At 37.0% G+C, this 12,506-nt stretch overlaps 1 protein-coding gene and 1 non-coding gene across 9 annotated transcripts in view; both read right to left on the reverse strand.

The window, feature by feature from the left end:
• UTRN (utrophin) overlaps positions 1-12,506 on the reverse strand; it is a 506,643-nt gene that overhangs the window by 414,791 nt on the left and 79,346 nt on the right. The gene's annotated exons all lie outside the window — the stretch shown is intronic.
• On the reverse strand, positions 1,766-1,872 carry LOC114236394 (U6 spliceosomal RNA). Its single transcript, XR_003622363.2, has one exon. It is a non-coding gene; the product is annotated as a U6 spliceosomal RNA (small nuclear RNA).

Below are 12,506 nucleotides of genomic sequence, written 5' to 3' on the forward strand. Positions count from 1 at the left end.
TAATGTTATCCTCTATGGTCATTTATCCTCTAAGTCACTTTTTTTTTTTTTTAATTTTTGGCCACACTGTGCAGGATGTGGGATCTTAGTTCCCCGACCAGGGATCAAACTTGCGCCCCCTGCGTTGGAAGTGCAGAGACTTAACCACTGGACCGCCTGGAAAGTCCCTATGTCACTGTTGAAAATTAGGATCCTGCCTCAAATCAGCACTATCTTTATTTAATAGTCTCTACTGCGGGTCTGATATTTACTTGCCTTTTTTTGAAAATTTGTAAATTCAATCTATACCATCTCTGGGAATAGCAAAACTTGGTAATTCTTTTCTATATATAATAGATCTTCCTTTCCTTCATCTTAAATGTACCTCATTAAAGCATCAAAAAGTCTAGATTAATTAAACTTAGTTGAAAATTAATTAATTTAGTTGAAGATTAGAAGAACAATTCTTGTTTGCTCTTCTGAAACAAATGATTTTATAGCCAGTGATTACATCTTCTCTCCACTTTCATCATTTTAGACTGAAGAGTCTTAATCATTTTAGTCAGTTTTATAAAAACACCAAAAGCATTTGCTCCAAGACTTAGGTTTCCTTACTAGACTTCTCTCACTGTAAAATCATTTCTTAAGTAGGAGACTAGAATCTCAGAGAGTAATCCATGTGCACAGTCAACACAGCTTTGCATAGAAAGGATATGTTCTCTGTTTTCTTCCATATTTCCTTTCTAATGACACCCTAAAAACTAGAGTTCTTTTACATTGCAGCAACCCAATGGCCAGTGTCTTCTGAGAACACTACAGTTGCTCCTTCTCTTCCATCATCCTAGATGTAAAATATAATTCATGATGACAAAGTTTTCTTGAAGTGAGCAAGAGAGTGAATCAAACAAAAAGATTTGGACAGATAATCTTTCTTCAAAGCATTAGCACTTCCCTCAGGACAAGGGTAAACTAGCAAACCTGACTGAACCTGAGTTAAAAGCACACGCAATAATATGCCCCAAAGAATTGAAAGCAGGATCTTGAAGAAACATCGGCACACCCATATTTATAGCGGTATTATTCACAATAGCTAAAAAGTGGAAGCAACCCCAGTGTCCACCTATGGATGAATGGACAAACAAAATATGGCATATACTGACAATGGAATAATATTAGCCTTTTAAAAAGGAAGAAAATTCTGATACACTGTACAACATGGATAAACCTTGAGGACATTTTGCCAAATGAAATAAGCCAGTCACAAAAAGAGAAATACTGCATGATTCCATTTATATGAGGTGCCTACAGTAGTCAGATTTATAAAGACAGAAAGTAGAATGGTGGTTTCCAGAAACTGGGGGGAGACTGGAATTGGGAGTCATTGTTTAATAGGTACAGACTTTCCATTCTGCAAGATAAAAAGAGTTATGGAGGTGGATGGTGGTCATAGTTACACAACAATGTAAATGTACTTAATACCACTGAACTGTTTACTTAGAAATGGTTACGATGGTAAATTTTATGTTATATGTATTGCACCACAAAAAAAAAAAATTAGGGAAAAAAAGCACATGCAATAAACATTTTTCGTTTCCATTTCAACCTGATTTTCAAAGAAGAAATATTTAGTATGTCTCAACTCATACATTCCCCAATAAGACAAATGAGGAAATTTCACTTGGTTCCAATTTCATCTTTTTTTTTTAACATCTTTATTGGAGTATAATTGCTCTACAATGGTGTGTTAGTTTCTGCTTTATAACAAAGTGAATCAGACATACATATAAAAAATATGGAACGCTTTATGAATTTGCGTGTCATCCTTGCACAGGGGCCATGCTAATCTTCTCTGTATCATTCCAATTTTAGTATATGTGCTGCCAAAGCGAGCACCCAATTTCATCTTTTAAAACTCATATTTTTAACACATTCCTTTGGAATATAAAGTCAGATATTCTGAATTCTAGAATCAGAATTGTTTTCACTACGACCATGCCTCTAGTTATCTCACTCCAGAGGAAAGCATTTGTTCAAACTCACTGTGGTAGATACTGCTGGTTACCCACTCAATCATCCTTTTTCCCTTTCTTGCTTACAAATCTAACCTCATTTTTTTTTTCCCTTGAAGCAAGATAGCCAGTTATAATACTCACCTCCTCTTGAAACTAAGGATAACCATATGGCCCAGCTGGGGCCAATGGTGAGCCAAAAGCCATGTGCATAAGTCATTTTGGGATCAGATCCTCCAGCCTCAGTCGAGCCTGCAGCCCTGGTCAACAACTTGACTGCAACCTCATGAGAGTCCCTTGGCCAGAATCACCTAGCAAAGCCACTCCCAAATTCCTGACCCAGAAAACCTCATGAGACAGTAAATATTTGTTGTTTTAAGCTGCTAAAGCTTGGGGTAATTTGTTATACAGCAATGGATAACTAATACAGATCTGATGCTAAGTTTCAGAGTAATTTGTTATGCAGCAAGAGATAAATAACACAGCATGTATCCAACCATCAATCTGACACCTGCACTGAGATATCTTACAGACTCATTTCAAACTTAACACATCTGAAACTGAACTGTTGGTCTTCTCTCAAATCAATTCTGTCTCTAGTCTTTCTTAACTCAGTACACAACACCTTAAACCACCCTCTTGTTCATGCCAGGACCCTGAAACCAATCCTTGGCATTCCACAATCTATCTAATACCACAATCTATCACCAATTCTGTTGGTCCCAAATTCCTAAATATATTTTAACTCCGCCCACAACTCTTCATCTCCCAGTCATCCCCCAGTCTGAGCTACTGCTGTCTCCTGCTTGGAATCCACTAACCTAATGCCAATAACCTGACACCATCTCCTAATGTCTGTTCTTGTTCCCTTTCAATCCACTTTCTAAATGCTGGCCAGCTTGACAATGAACCCTGCAACAATTAAATTAACATGGTTTACAAAGCTCTGAATCATCTGACCCCTACCTATGCCAAGTCTAATCTTGCAATGCTCTCCCCTCCTCTCAGTAGCTCCAGCCACACTGGCCTTTGTGTTACTCAGTTGCACCCAGCCCTTTCCTGCCCCAGGATATTTGCTCATGCTGCTCTGCCTGCTTATAGCCCATTGTCAACCTGCTTAACTCCTATGGCTATTTCAGGTCTAATTTTAAACATCTTTTCTTCTGGACCTCCCCAGTCTCTCAAAGTACCTTGTTTTCTTTTCCTTTGCACCCTATACCTATCTCAATTTGATTACCTATTGATTTGTGTAAGTCCATGAGGGCAAGAAAAGTCTACTTTGATTGCCATAGTATATGCAGCTCCCAATACAGGTTGTCAATTTTAAAAATTATTGAATGAATGTATTTAATATGTTCATTAAGTCCAAACAAACTGTATATTGCTATAATTCAATCTAGACTTATAAATTGTCCACTTCAATAAAAGAACATGATTCTATTATATCTATGGCCTTTTCATCCATCTGCAAAATTTTAAAACCACGATCACTGAGATAACCCAGATTTTCTTTCTCATTTCCTCTTTTCCACGTGTCTAAAGATCATTTTATTATGAGCAGAGAGTGAAAATGTGACTTCTAGAAACATTAAAAAGAAGAAGAGCTAGAATTAAAATAGTCCCTAAAGGCAGACAAGAAAAGCAATTCTAAAGCTCATTAGAAAATTAAATTGACCCCTGATTCATCTAAATAAGAACATTTTATCCTGGTGTTCAGAGTTTTGATGAACAATCATTTCCCTTTCCAAAGCCTGGCTGATTTGTAAAGGCAGAAGGATCATGACTGCACAAGATTATTTTTTGATGAAGAAATCAGAGACCTGCTGATGGGAGAACCGAGAAATACTAATAAGGGCAAGCTGGAGCACAGTGTAAAGCAACCATACCCACTTACTCTCTTCCAGTAAATATTATACTACGCTGACTTGCAACCGGAGAAGGAGTAGGTCTGGAAGCAGACAGTGTGGGTTCTGAGGCCAAGCCACACACAGGGAGCAGCCCCACAATAATGTCGGCAGCAGCTAACCAGAAAAGAAACTGTGCAGGGCCCTCACGGTGGAAAGAAATAGAAACCACACATGAGTCTTTCCCCCTACATTCATACACACAGACCATCAGCCCAGCACCAAGACTAAATTCCAAGATCACATGGGTTTATGTACAAACACATAATTGTGCCAAACTTTGATAAACGGCACATATTTTAACTTAATAGATTTATGTGAATACATACTAGTAAACTACAATCTCAATTATACATATAAATACATATTATAATATATTACACACATGCACACAGAAATTATGGTAAGTTTTTCACTTCACTAAAAGTGCCATTTTAATAAAAGAATTTAACCAAAGACACCTATGGCAGTTGTACACATAATTCTTTAATGTATAAATTACCAGAACTCAGTTTACTTTTTTTCTACATAAGAATATAAATAATATAAACATTTAGGACACAATTATTATAGAAATTTTCAAATCAAAACAGTAACCATATATAATGTATTCATATATACATAAATAAGATTTTAGTACTAATACTCATGTTAAACATACAGTTTATAAAAAGGCTGCTACCCCTTGTGTGGCACGAAAAAAACGTCATGCCATAAAACTGCCATGCAGAAGGTGGCAACTGTCAGAGACAAGCCTGTGCTCTAGAACAGAAAAGAGGTGCCGCACACAGCACTCAGGCAGGAACTAGCAAACAAGAATACCAGGTTTTTTTTTTCCTCTCCTTTTTTTTTTTTAACATCTTTATTGGAGTATAATTGCTTTACAACGTTGTGTTAGTTTCTGCTGTGTAACAAAGTGAATCAGCTATACATATACATATATCCCCATATCCCCTCCCTCTTGCGTCTCCCTCCCACCCTCCCTATCCCACCCCTCTAGGTGGTCACAAAACACTGAGCTGATCTCCCTGTGCTATGCAGCTGCTTCCCACTAGCTATCTATTATACATTTGGTAGTGTATATATGTCCATGCCACTCTCTCACTTTGTCCCAGCTTACCCTTCCCCCTCCCTGTGTCCTCAAGTCCATTCTCTACGCCTGCATCTTTTTTTTTTTTAAACTTTATTTTTACCTTTGCCTTCATTTCCAATCACCTACCAACCTACCTCCCTAGTATCTCTAATCTCTGTCCTAGCCTTTCCTCTCTCCTTCAAGTTCAGTATCTTTTTTTTTTTTCTTTTTTTTTAATTTATATTTTTGGCTGTGTTGGGTCTTCGTTTCTGTGCGAGGGCCTTCTCTAGTTGCGGCAAGCGGGGGCCACTCTTCATTGCGGTGCGCGGGCCTCTCACCATCGCGGCCTCTCTTGTTGCAGAGCACAGGCTCCAGACGCGCAGGCTCAGTAGTTGTGGCTCACGGGCCCAGTTGCTCCGCGGCATGTGGGATCTTCCCAGACCAGGGCTCGAACCCGTGTCCCCTGCATTGGCAGGCAGATTCTCAACCACTGCGCCACCAGGGAAGCCCCCGTCTGCATCTTTATTACTGTCCTGCCCCTAGGTTCTTCAAAACCTTTTTTTTTTTTTTTTTAAGATTCCATATGTATGTGTTAGCATACAAAGAATACCAGCTTTACGGCCATCAAGGGACACACTCCAACCAGCAAGCAAGACCAAACCATCTAACTGGCGGGGCAACCAGGTGGGTCCCCACTAGGAAAGAGTCAGTGTAACAGCTTTATCAAAGGTCAAAGTGAAGTAGTAAATCAATAGCCAGGCAAATCAGACTAAGTAGAGATATATAATAATCAAAGACAAGTCAAACAAGGTCACACATTCAAAGAAAGAGCCTGGCCAAAAAAAAAAAAAAAAGTCACGATGACACCCAGCCACAAGGAAACTGAAATGATCTTCTGTTGATATTGATAGTAACAAAATCAGAACACCCTTTAAGCTTGAGGGAGTACATCTAGAAACACAGCTCAGATCAATTTTAAATCCTAAAATGGGCAGATAATGTGCATTTCCCTAGCCATAATCAAATATTCTAACATGTTATAAACTAGAATGTATTAAAGTTTGTATACTTGCATAAATACCATTTAATCTTGAAAACCATGAAATGCTCCCAAGTCTCATTTATTAATAGTTCTAAAAGGATCAGTGTTGAGGATACCATAGACATATTTAGCAAAGTCCACATGTTATTCCAGATAACTGACTACGTAAAGACTCAATTTTGACATATATTTTACATAAAATGTTGTCAAAAAGCATCCAAGTGTGTTTATGTTAGCATGTTGTACTACTGTAAGTCCCATACTATGTAGCTATTGCCCAGAAGGAGAAAAATTCCTAGTTTAACAGTGGGAAGAAAAATATTAAAAGGAGATTTCATCAAGATTGAGGAATTCCTCTAGATTATCCTATTCTTGGTTTCTCTGCTTTCTCTTCATCATAAGAGTTGAGTGTGGCCAATCAGATAAATCAAATGAAAGAGAGTAAAAAGAAAAAAAATTCTATAAATGCCATATGACCTGCCAAGAGGTACTTTATTTTATACTAAGAAGATGCAGTGCAAGCAAATGGAAAAAACACACTCACAATAATTCAAAGGCTTTCCATCACAGAACCTGTTCACAACTGCAGATCTTGAAAAACATTTTACAAGCACCAAACTGCTAATATTTGTGTAATTTGAAGAAAAGAACTAGAAATAATATAAGCACATCGTAAGAAATTATCCTTTTATAATAATAATGAAAATAATGATAGCAGTAGCAGAAGTAGTTAATAGGTGCAGAGTTCTTACCATATGAAGGCATGGTACCACTCCCCCTGCACTATCTCATTTTTTTGTCAATTGAGATATAGTTCACATGCCACAAAATCCATGCATTTGAAGTGTACAATTCAGCAGTTTTTAGTATATTTGCAAAGTTATGCAATAATCATCGCTATCTAATTCCAGAACATTTTCATTATCCCCCATACCCTGTACCCATTATCAGTCATTCCCCATTCCCTCCCCTCCCCCAGCCCTAGGCAACCACTCATCTACTTTCTATGGATTTTCCTATTCTAGACATTTCACATAAATAGATTATATGATATGTGGTCTTTTGTGCCAGGCTTCCTTCACTTAGCATTATGTTTCCAAGGTTCATGTTTGTATCAATACTACATTGCTTTTTATGGCTAAGTAATGTTCCCTTGTATGGAGAGACCACATTTTGTTGATCCATTCATCAGCTGATGGGCGTTCTGGTTGTTTCCACCTTTTGCCTATTACGAAGAATGCTGCTATGAACATCTGTGAACAAGTTTTTGCGTGGACATATGTTTTCAATTCTCTTGGGGATATAACTTAGAGTGGAATTGCTGAGTTAGATAATGCAACACTTAACTTTTTGAGGAACCAGCAAACTGTTTTCCAAAGATACGGTACCCATTCGACATTTCCACCAGCAGTGCATGAGGGTACACATCCTCATCAACACTTCTTTTCCATATTTTTTTTTATACTCATCCTAGTAGAATCTCATTGTGATTTTGATTTGTCTTTCCCTAAAGACTAATGACGTTGAACATATTTTTCACAAGCTTATTGGCCACTTGTATATCTTTGGAGAAATGTCTATTCAAAAATTAGCCCACTTTTCAACTGGCCTATTTGTCTTTTTATTGTTGAGTTATAAGAATTCTTTATATATTCTGGATCCTGGATCCTTATCAGAAATACAATTTGCAAATATTTTCTCCCATTCCCTGGATTGTCTTTTCACTTGCATTATCTTATTTAATCCTCGTAACAACCATGAGTTTGTCCTATGAGTATCCCCCTTTTATTGATGAGGAGACAGTTACTAAACTTGTCCGAGGCTTCATAGCTAATAAGAGTTGAAGAAGAGATTCCAACCCAGGCCGTCTGCCTCCACTCATTAGTAGGATGTACTGTCAGAAACACTGAGCTCATTAGGTGCTATAGCGTTAGGCTTAAATAAATAAGCAGGATTGAAAATAATTAACTTAAAAAGAAGCAGTATTACTGATGCTTTGCATAGAAATTACCAGAGGGCCCTCCTCTTGTTTATACCAGTCTTCTTGAGAAGAAAGAGTAGCTTAAAATAAAGCACATTCAGCCTTACAAGGCAAAACTTGGCCTCTAAACAGTGCCTATTCTTTTCAATTGTAGGAAACTTTCTTATTGAGTTATGTAGTTGAAACAAAGGAATTCAGAATACAAGTGGTATTTTTGCTGAGATTTAAACATTGTAAATCATCACAGTGGGTATTGTGTTAGGGGGAGGCCTATTTCTTTGCCAACAACTGTTCTGTTCAAAATATATGCCTTCTCCAGCTCTACACAACCACTCTCTGAGAAGATGAACAAAGCAGAGTTTGAGCAACAACGATGTCATTCCGACCAGTCGCTCCTTACTCTCCTCTTATTTCTGCCACCACCCATGTTCAATATAAAAGTCAATCTACAAATAATTTTAGTATGTCTGTAGAATTACGTTCATGCTAAATATAGGGTGAAGTAGTGGTTTTAAAGGAATATGCTAGATCTACCAATACTGGCATGGAAAGGGATTCAATATGTATAGCTAAAGCAGAAACAAAAAACAAAACAAAAAAACCTGTAAAACAATATGATTTTATATTTATTAAAAATAGGCATTATGACTATATATCATAATACATCTGCTAGCATATGCACACAAACCAAAAAAAATAAAAAATCATCTAATGATGGAGATTTCCCTCCCTGGGAGTAGGGCATAATTTTTATGTAATGAAATGGTTGACTTTTTAAACATATATACATAATATTTTGTTTTTTAAAAAAAGGGTAGCATTCTCTCCAAAAATCCTACAAACCTTAAAAGCCATGGAAATGAATGAACACATATGAATAAAATGAACAAATGAACAAAACGTTATATTTTGTTCTATATCTGGAGAAGTTTTAGTGACTTCACAAACTTCTTGAAGTTGTGAGAAAAATTGTGTACCTGCACATGTGATTTGGAGTGGTGGCAGAAATTCCATAGTTCCTAACAATTTTTAAATGACTCCCTGACCCAGAAAAAAGTTTAAGAACTTTATCTCAAAAGGTTATTATAAGGTCTCATTTTATAAAAGGTCAAGACAGATAACAAATCTTTGTTTTATCAGATAACAAAGCAAAATCCCTTGAGCCAAATACAGTAGAGACATCTTCTAAATCATGAAAAATAGTCACTAGATCTCTTTTAGGTCCTCCTCTGTAATTCTTAGGATGACCCTAAGCCAATCGTATTTTTAAGCTTATGATTTACAGTTCTTTCTAAACGCTAAAAAAATGGGTCTCTTTCCTTTGGATACAACACAAACACCTTTCCCAAAGCAAAAAGAGAGGGAGGGAGAGAGAGAGAGAAAGTCCACCCTATGAAAACTAACTTTAACCACATATACAAACAAATTATTTGGTTCCTTCCTTTAAATATTGTTTATTGAGCATCTACTACAAGTCAGACCCACTGTTCTCTAGTTAATGTCATTCTTATTTGTTATAGCCCAAGGTTTTTCCTTCTTTCTTCTACTTGATGCAACATACAAAAACGGAAGGAATGAATATCCAGCACCAGGCCATCTTAAATGTCCATGTGATCAGTCTCAACTGCCTGTACAAAGGCTCTTTATGGGAAATGAAAAGGAAGAGTAGTGATAAACTTACAGGACTTCAATCCTTAGATCACTAAGGATTATCAGTAATAAAAGAAACACAAACTTCCCCTTACACGGGGGCTTAACATTCCTAGACTTTTTCTCTTGGCCTTCATCCAGCAAATAATTATCTCCTTGAAGATAAGTTTCTCCTTCAAAGTAAAGGGTAATCAAATTTATCATAGGAAAACAAAAGACTTAGGCAGTGTCTAAGCTAGTAGGTTATTAAACTGACATCTACTTGTCTACAACAAAACCCTTCTTCCATTCTAACAGTAAACTGAGTATTTCTGAAATGTATACTTTCTAAAAATTATTCTAAATACTATTATTCTAAAAGTTCTAAATATTATTCAGTGACAATTGCCTTATCTATATAATGATGACTGGGATGGAGGTCAGAAAAAAATCATATGTATAAAATTATCAAGGAAGAAGTGATGTGTCTAAGTGACATCTATTATTGTCTTGGAAGTATTTTCTTAATAAATCCTTGACTCATATGTAAGTCCTTAAGAACATAAGTAGAGATTTCTTGGAAGTGACATCTCCCATAGGCATGCTCCTTAGTTCAAACTAAATTAACATAAATTTTACTACTATAGCACATCAACTTTTATATTCATATGATAATTATAATGTCCAAGTTCTTATGCCAACAGTAGAATACAATGAACATAAAATCTCTAGCACCTGCCTTAATAATGCTGATTGACATAAAATAAATTTCTTCCAAAGGCCAAACTATCACTGGATTCGCAGATGAACAAAGAAGCACCTTGTTAATTAACCTCTGACCTTCTTCACTTTTCATAAAATGAGTCATTTAATTTGGCTACTCACTTGTTTTGTTCCCAAATACACTTCAACATCATGTTTCTCCTTAATAACATCCTGCCACATGACACTTTGAAAGAAAACCATTAAATCACATTAACTGAAGTATATGGCTTCAGAATAAAGTGTAAAAAGTGGAGAATCATGAGTGGTTTACATGTTTTTGTCACAGCGAAGTTAAGTCTACTCTTTAGGATCCATTCCAGAATTGCAATCCCATGCTGTCTTTCCAGCTGAAAGCACATGGGTCATTCCTTCCCTTTTCCCCATCATCAGATAAACATACAGATCATAATATAATACACACGCACACACACACACACACTTCTTCCAGTGTTTTTAAAAATTAATTATAAGTCAGCTGCCAAAAGAAAGTGACAAAATTTATTTCGGACAAGCAGGAATGACTGGGGAATTAACCACCATGCCAAATTCTTTGTGCAGAGGTTCTTTTCTTTAAAAAAAAAAAAAAAAAAAGAAAAGAAAATGCAAATCAAGAGTTATCCACCACAACGTGAGAAGGACTTGACCCACCATTGCTGGTTTTGAAGATGGAAGGGGGCTGTGAGCCAAGGAACATGGGCAGCCTCTTGTAGCTGGAAAAGACAAGGAAACTGATTCTCCCCTAGGGCTTCCAGGAGGAATACAGGCCGGCCAACAACCTGATTTTAGTACAGTGAGACCAGTGTCTAACTTCTGACCTCCAGAACTGTAAGATAATAAATTTGTATTGGTTTAAGCCATCAAATTCATACTAATTTGCTACAGCAGCAATAGGAAACAAACACACCCACTCATCTGCAATATTTCTCAGTCATTCATCCTTGCCTGTGAATCACAAACTCGGAAATATAAAATCAGAAGTAGTAACACAAAGCAGGGAGAGCAAAGCTGTAGATATCCAAGCTTCTATACAGATCAGCACCTACTAACAAAGCCTACACAGGGTGTAATCCCACACGAGCCAAACCAAAAGAATGAAATTTGGCCTAAGAGCCTCCTTTTATCTTTCAAGGGAAAAATAACTAGAAAAAAAACACAAAAGAGACAGCAAGGGAGAAGCAGGTCACAATCAGAAGCAATTTCTGCAGGTATCAGCTGAGCTCCTAAACTAGAATCTGACACTGCAAATGCAACAACAGGGAAGAATCATTCACACACAAGTTCTCTCAATCACAGCTACACCCAGGAGAAGAGTTAGCTCAGCTTTTGGCAGCAGAATCCTAAATATTGAAAACCATGAAGTGAGCTTTGCCATAACTCAATTTAATTCTTCAACAGAACCAAGATATTCTGAAGCTACCAACCCCAATGTCCAGGTCCTCAATCCTTCCCTTGATGTACTACAATAACCTGCTATACTATCCACCCTCCTATTTGCATCCTAAAGACCTTTGAAAGATTAACTTCTTATGATCACAAAGTTCTGCACTCACAAAATCTCCAAACATCCCCCAATGCCTTCAAAATCATGTATAGCTATCTATATGATACAGTGTGAAGCAACCTACTTAGCGTGGCATTCAGCACACTTTCCTATAGTCATCCCCTACTAATCTGTGCCCTCTGCCTGGAATTCTCTTCCAGCCCCAATACCCCCATCAGTTTCCGTATCAAATGGTACCCTCTCTTTCATGGAGTCTTTAGATAGATTTACTCCCCTGATCCAACTCTAAATACCCACTCCACCCCCAACTTTTAAATTCACATCGTATTTTGTTCCTTACTTATAACAAAATATTTGGGGGATTTTGAAAGTTAATAATATTATATCAGTGTGTATCCATGCCCATGCTGATCTCCCCTCCTAATGAGATTCTTAATTCCCTGAAGGAAGAAACTGTCTTATTCCTTGGCCTCCTTCACATAGTTCCTTACACACCATAAGTATACAATAAATATTTCCTGAATTACCAAAGAAATAACCCAACATACCCTTAGGGAAAAGAGAAAAATCCTGATCATTACGAAGAAATTAAGAGTCAGCCATGTAAGAAAACTTCTTTGACAG

Source organism: Balaenoptera acutorostrata, chromosome 14, assembly GCF_949987535.1.
Source record: "Balaenoptera acutorostrata chromosome 14, mBalAcu1.1, whole genome shotgun sequence".
Taxonomy (NCBI): Eukaryota; Metazoa; Chordata; class Mammalia; order Artiodactyla; family Balaenopteridae; genus Balaenoptera; species Balaenoptera acutorostrata.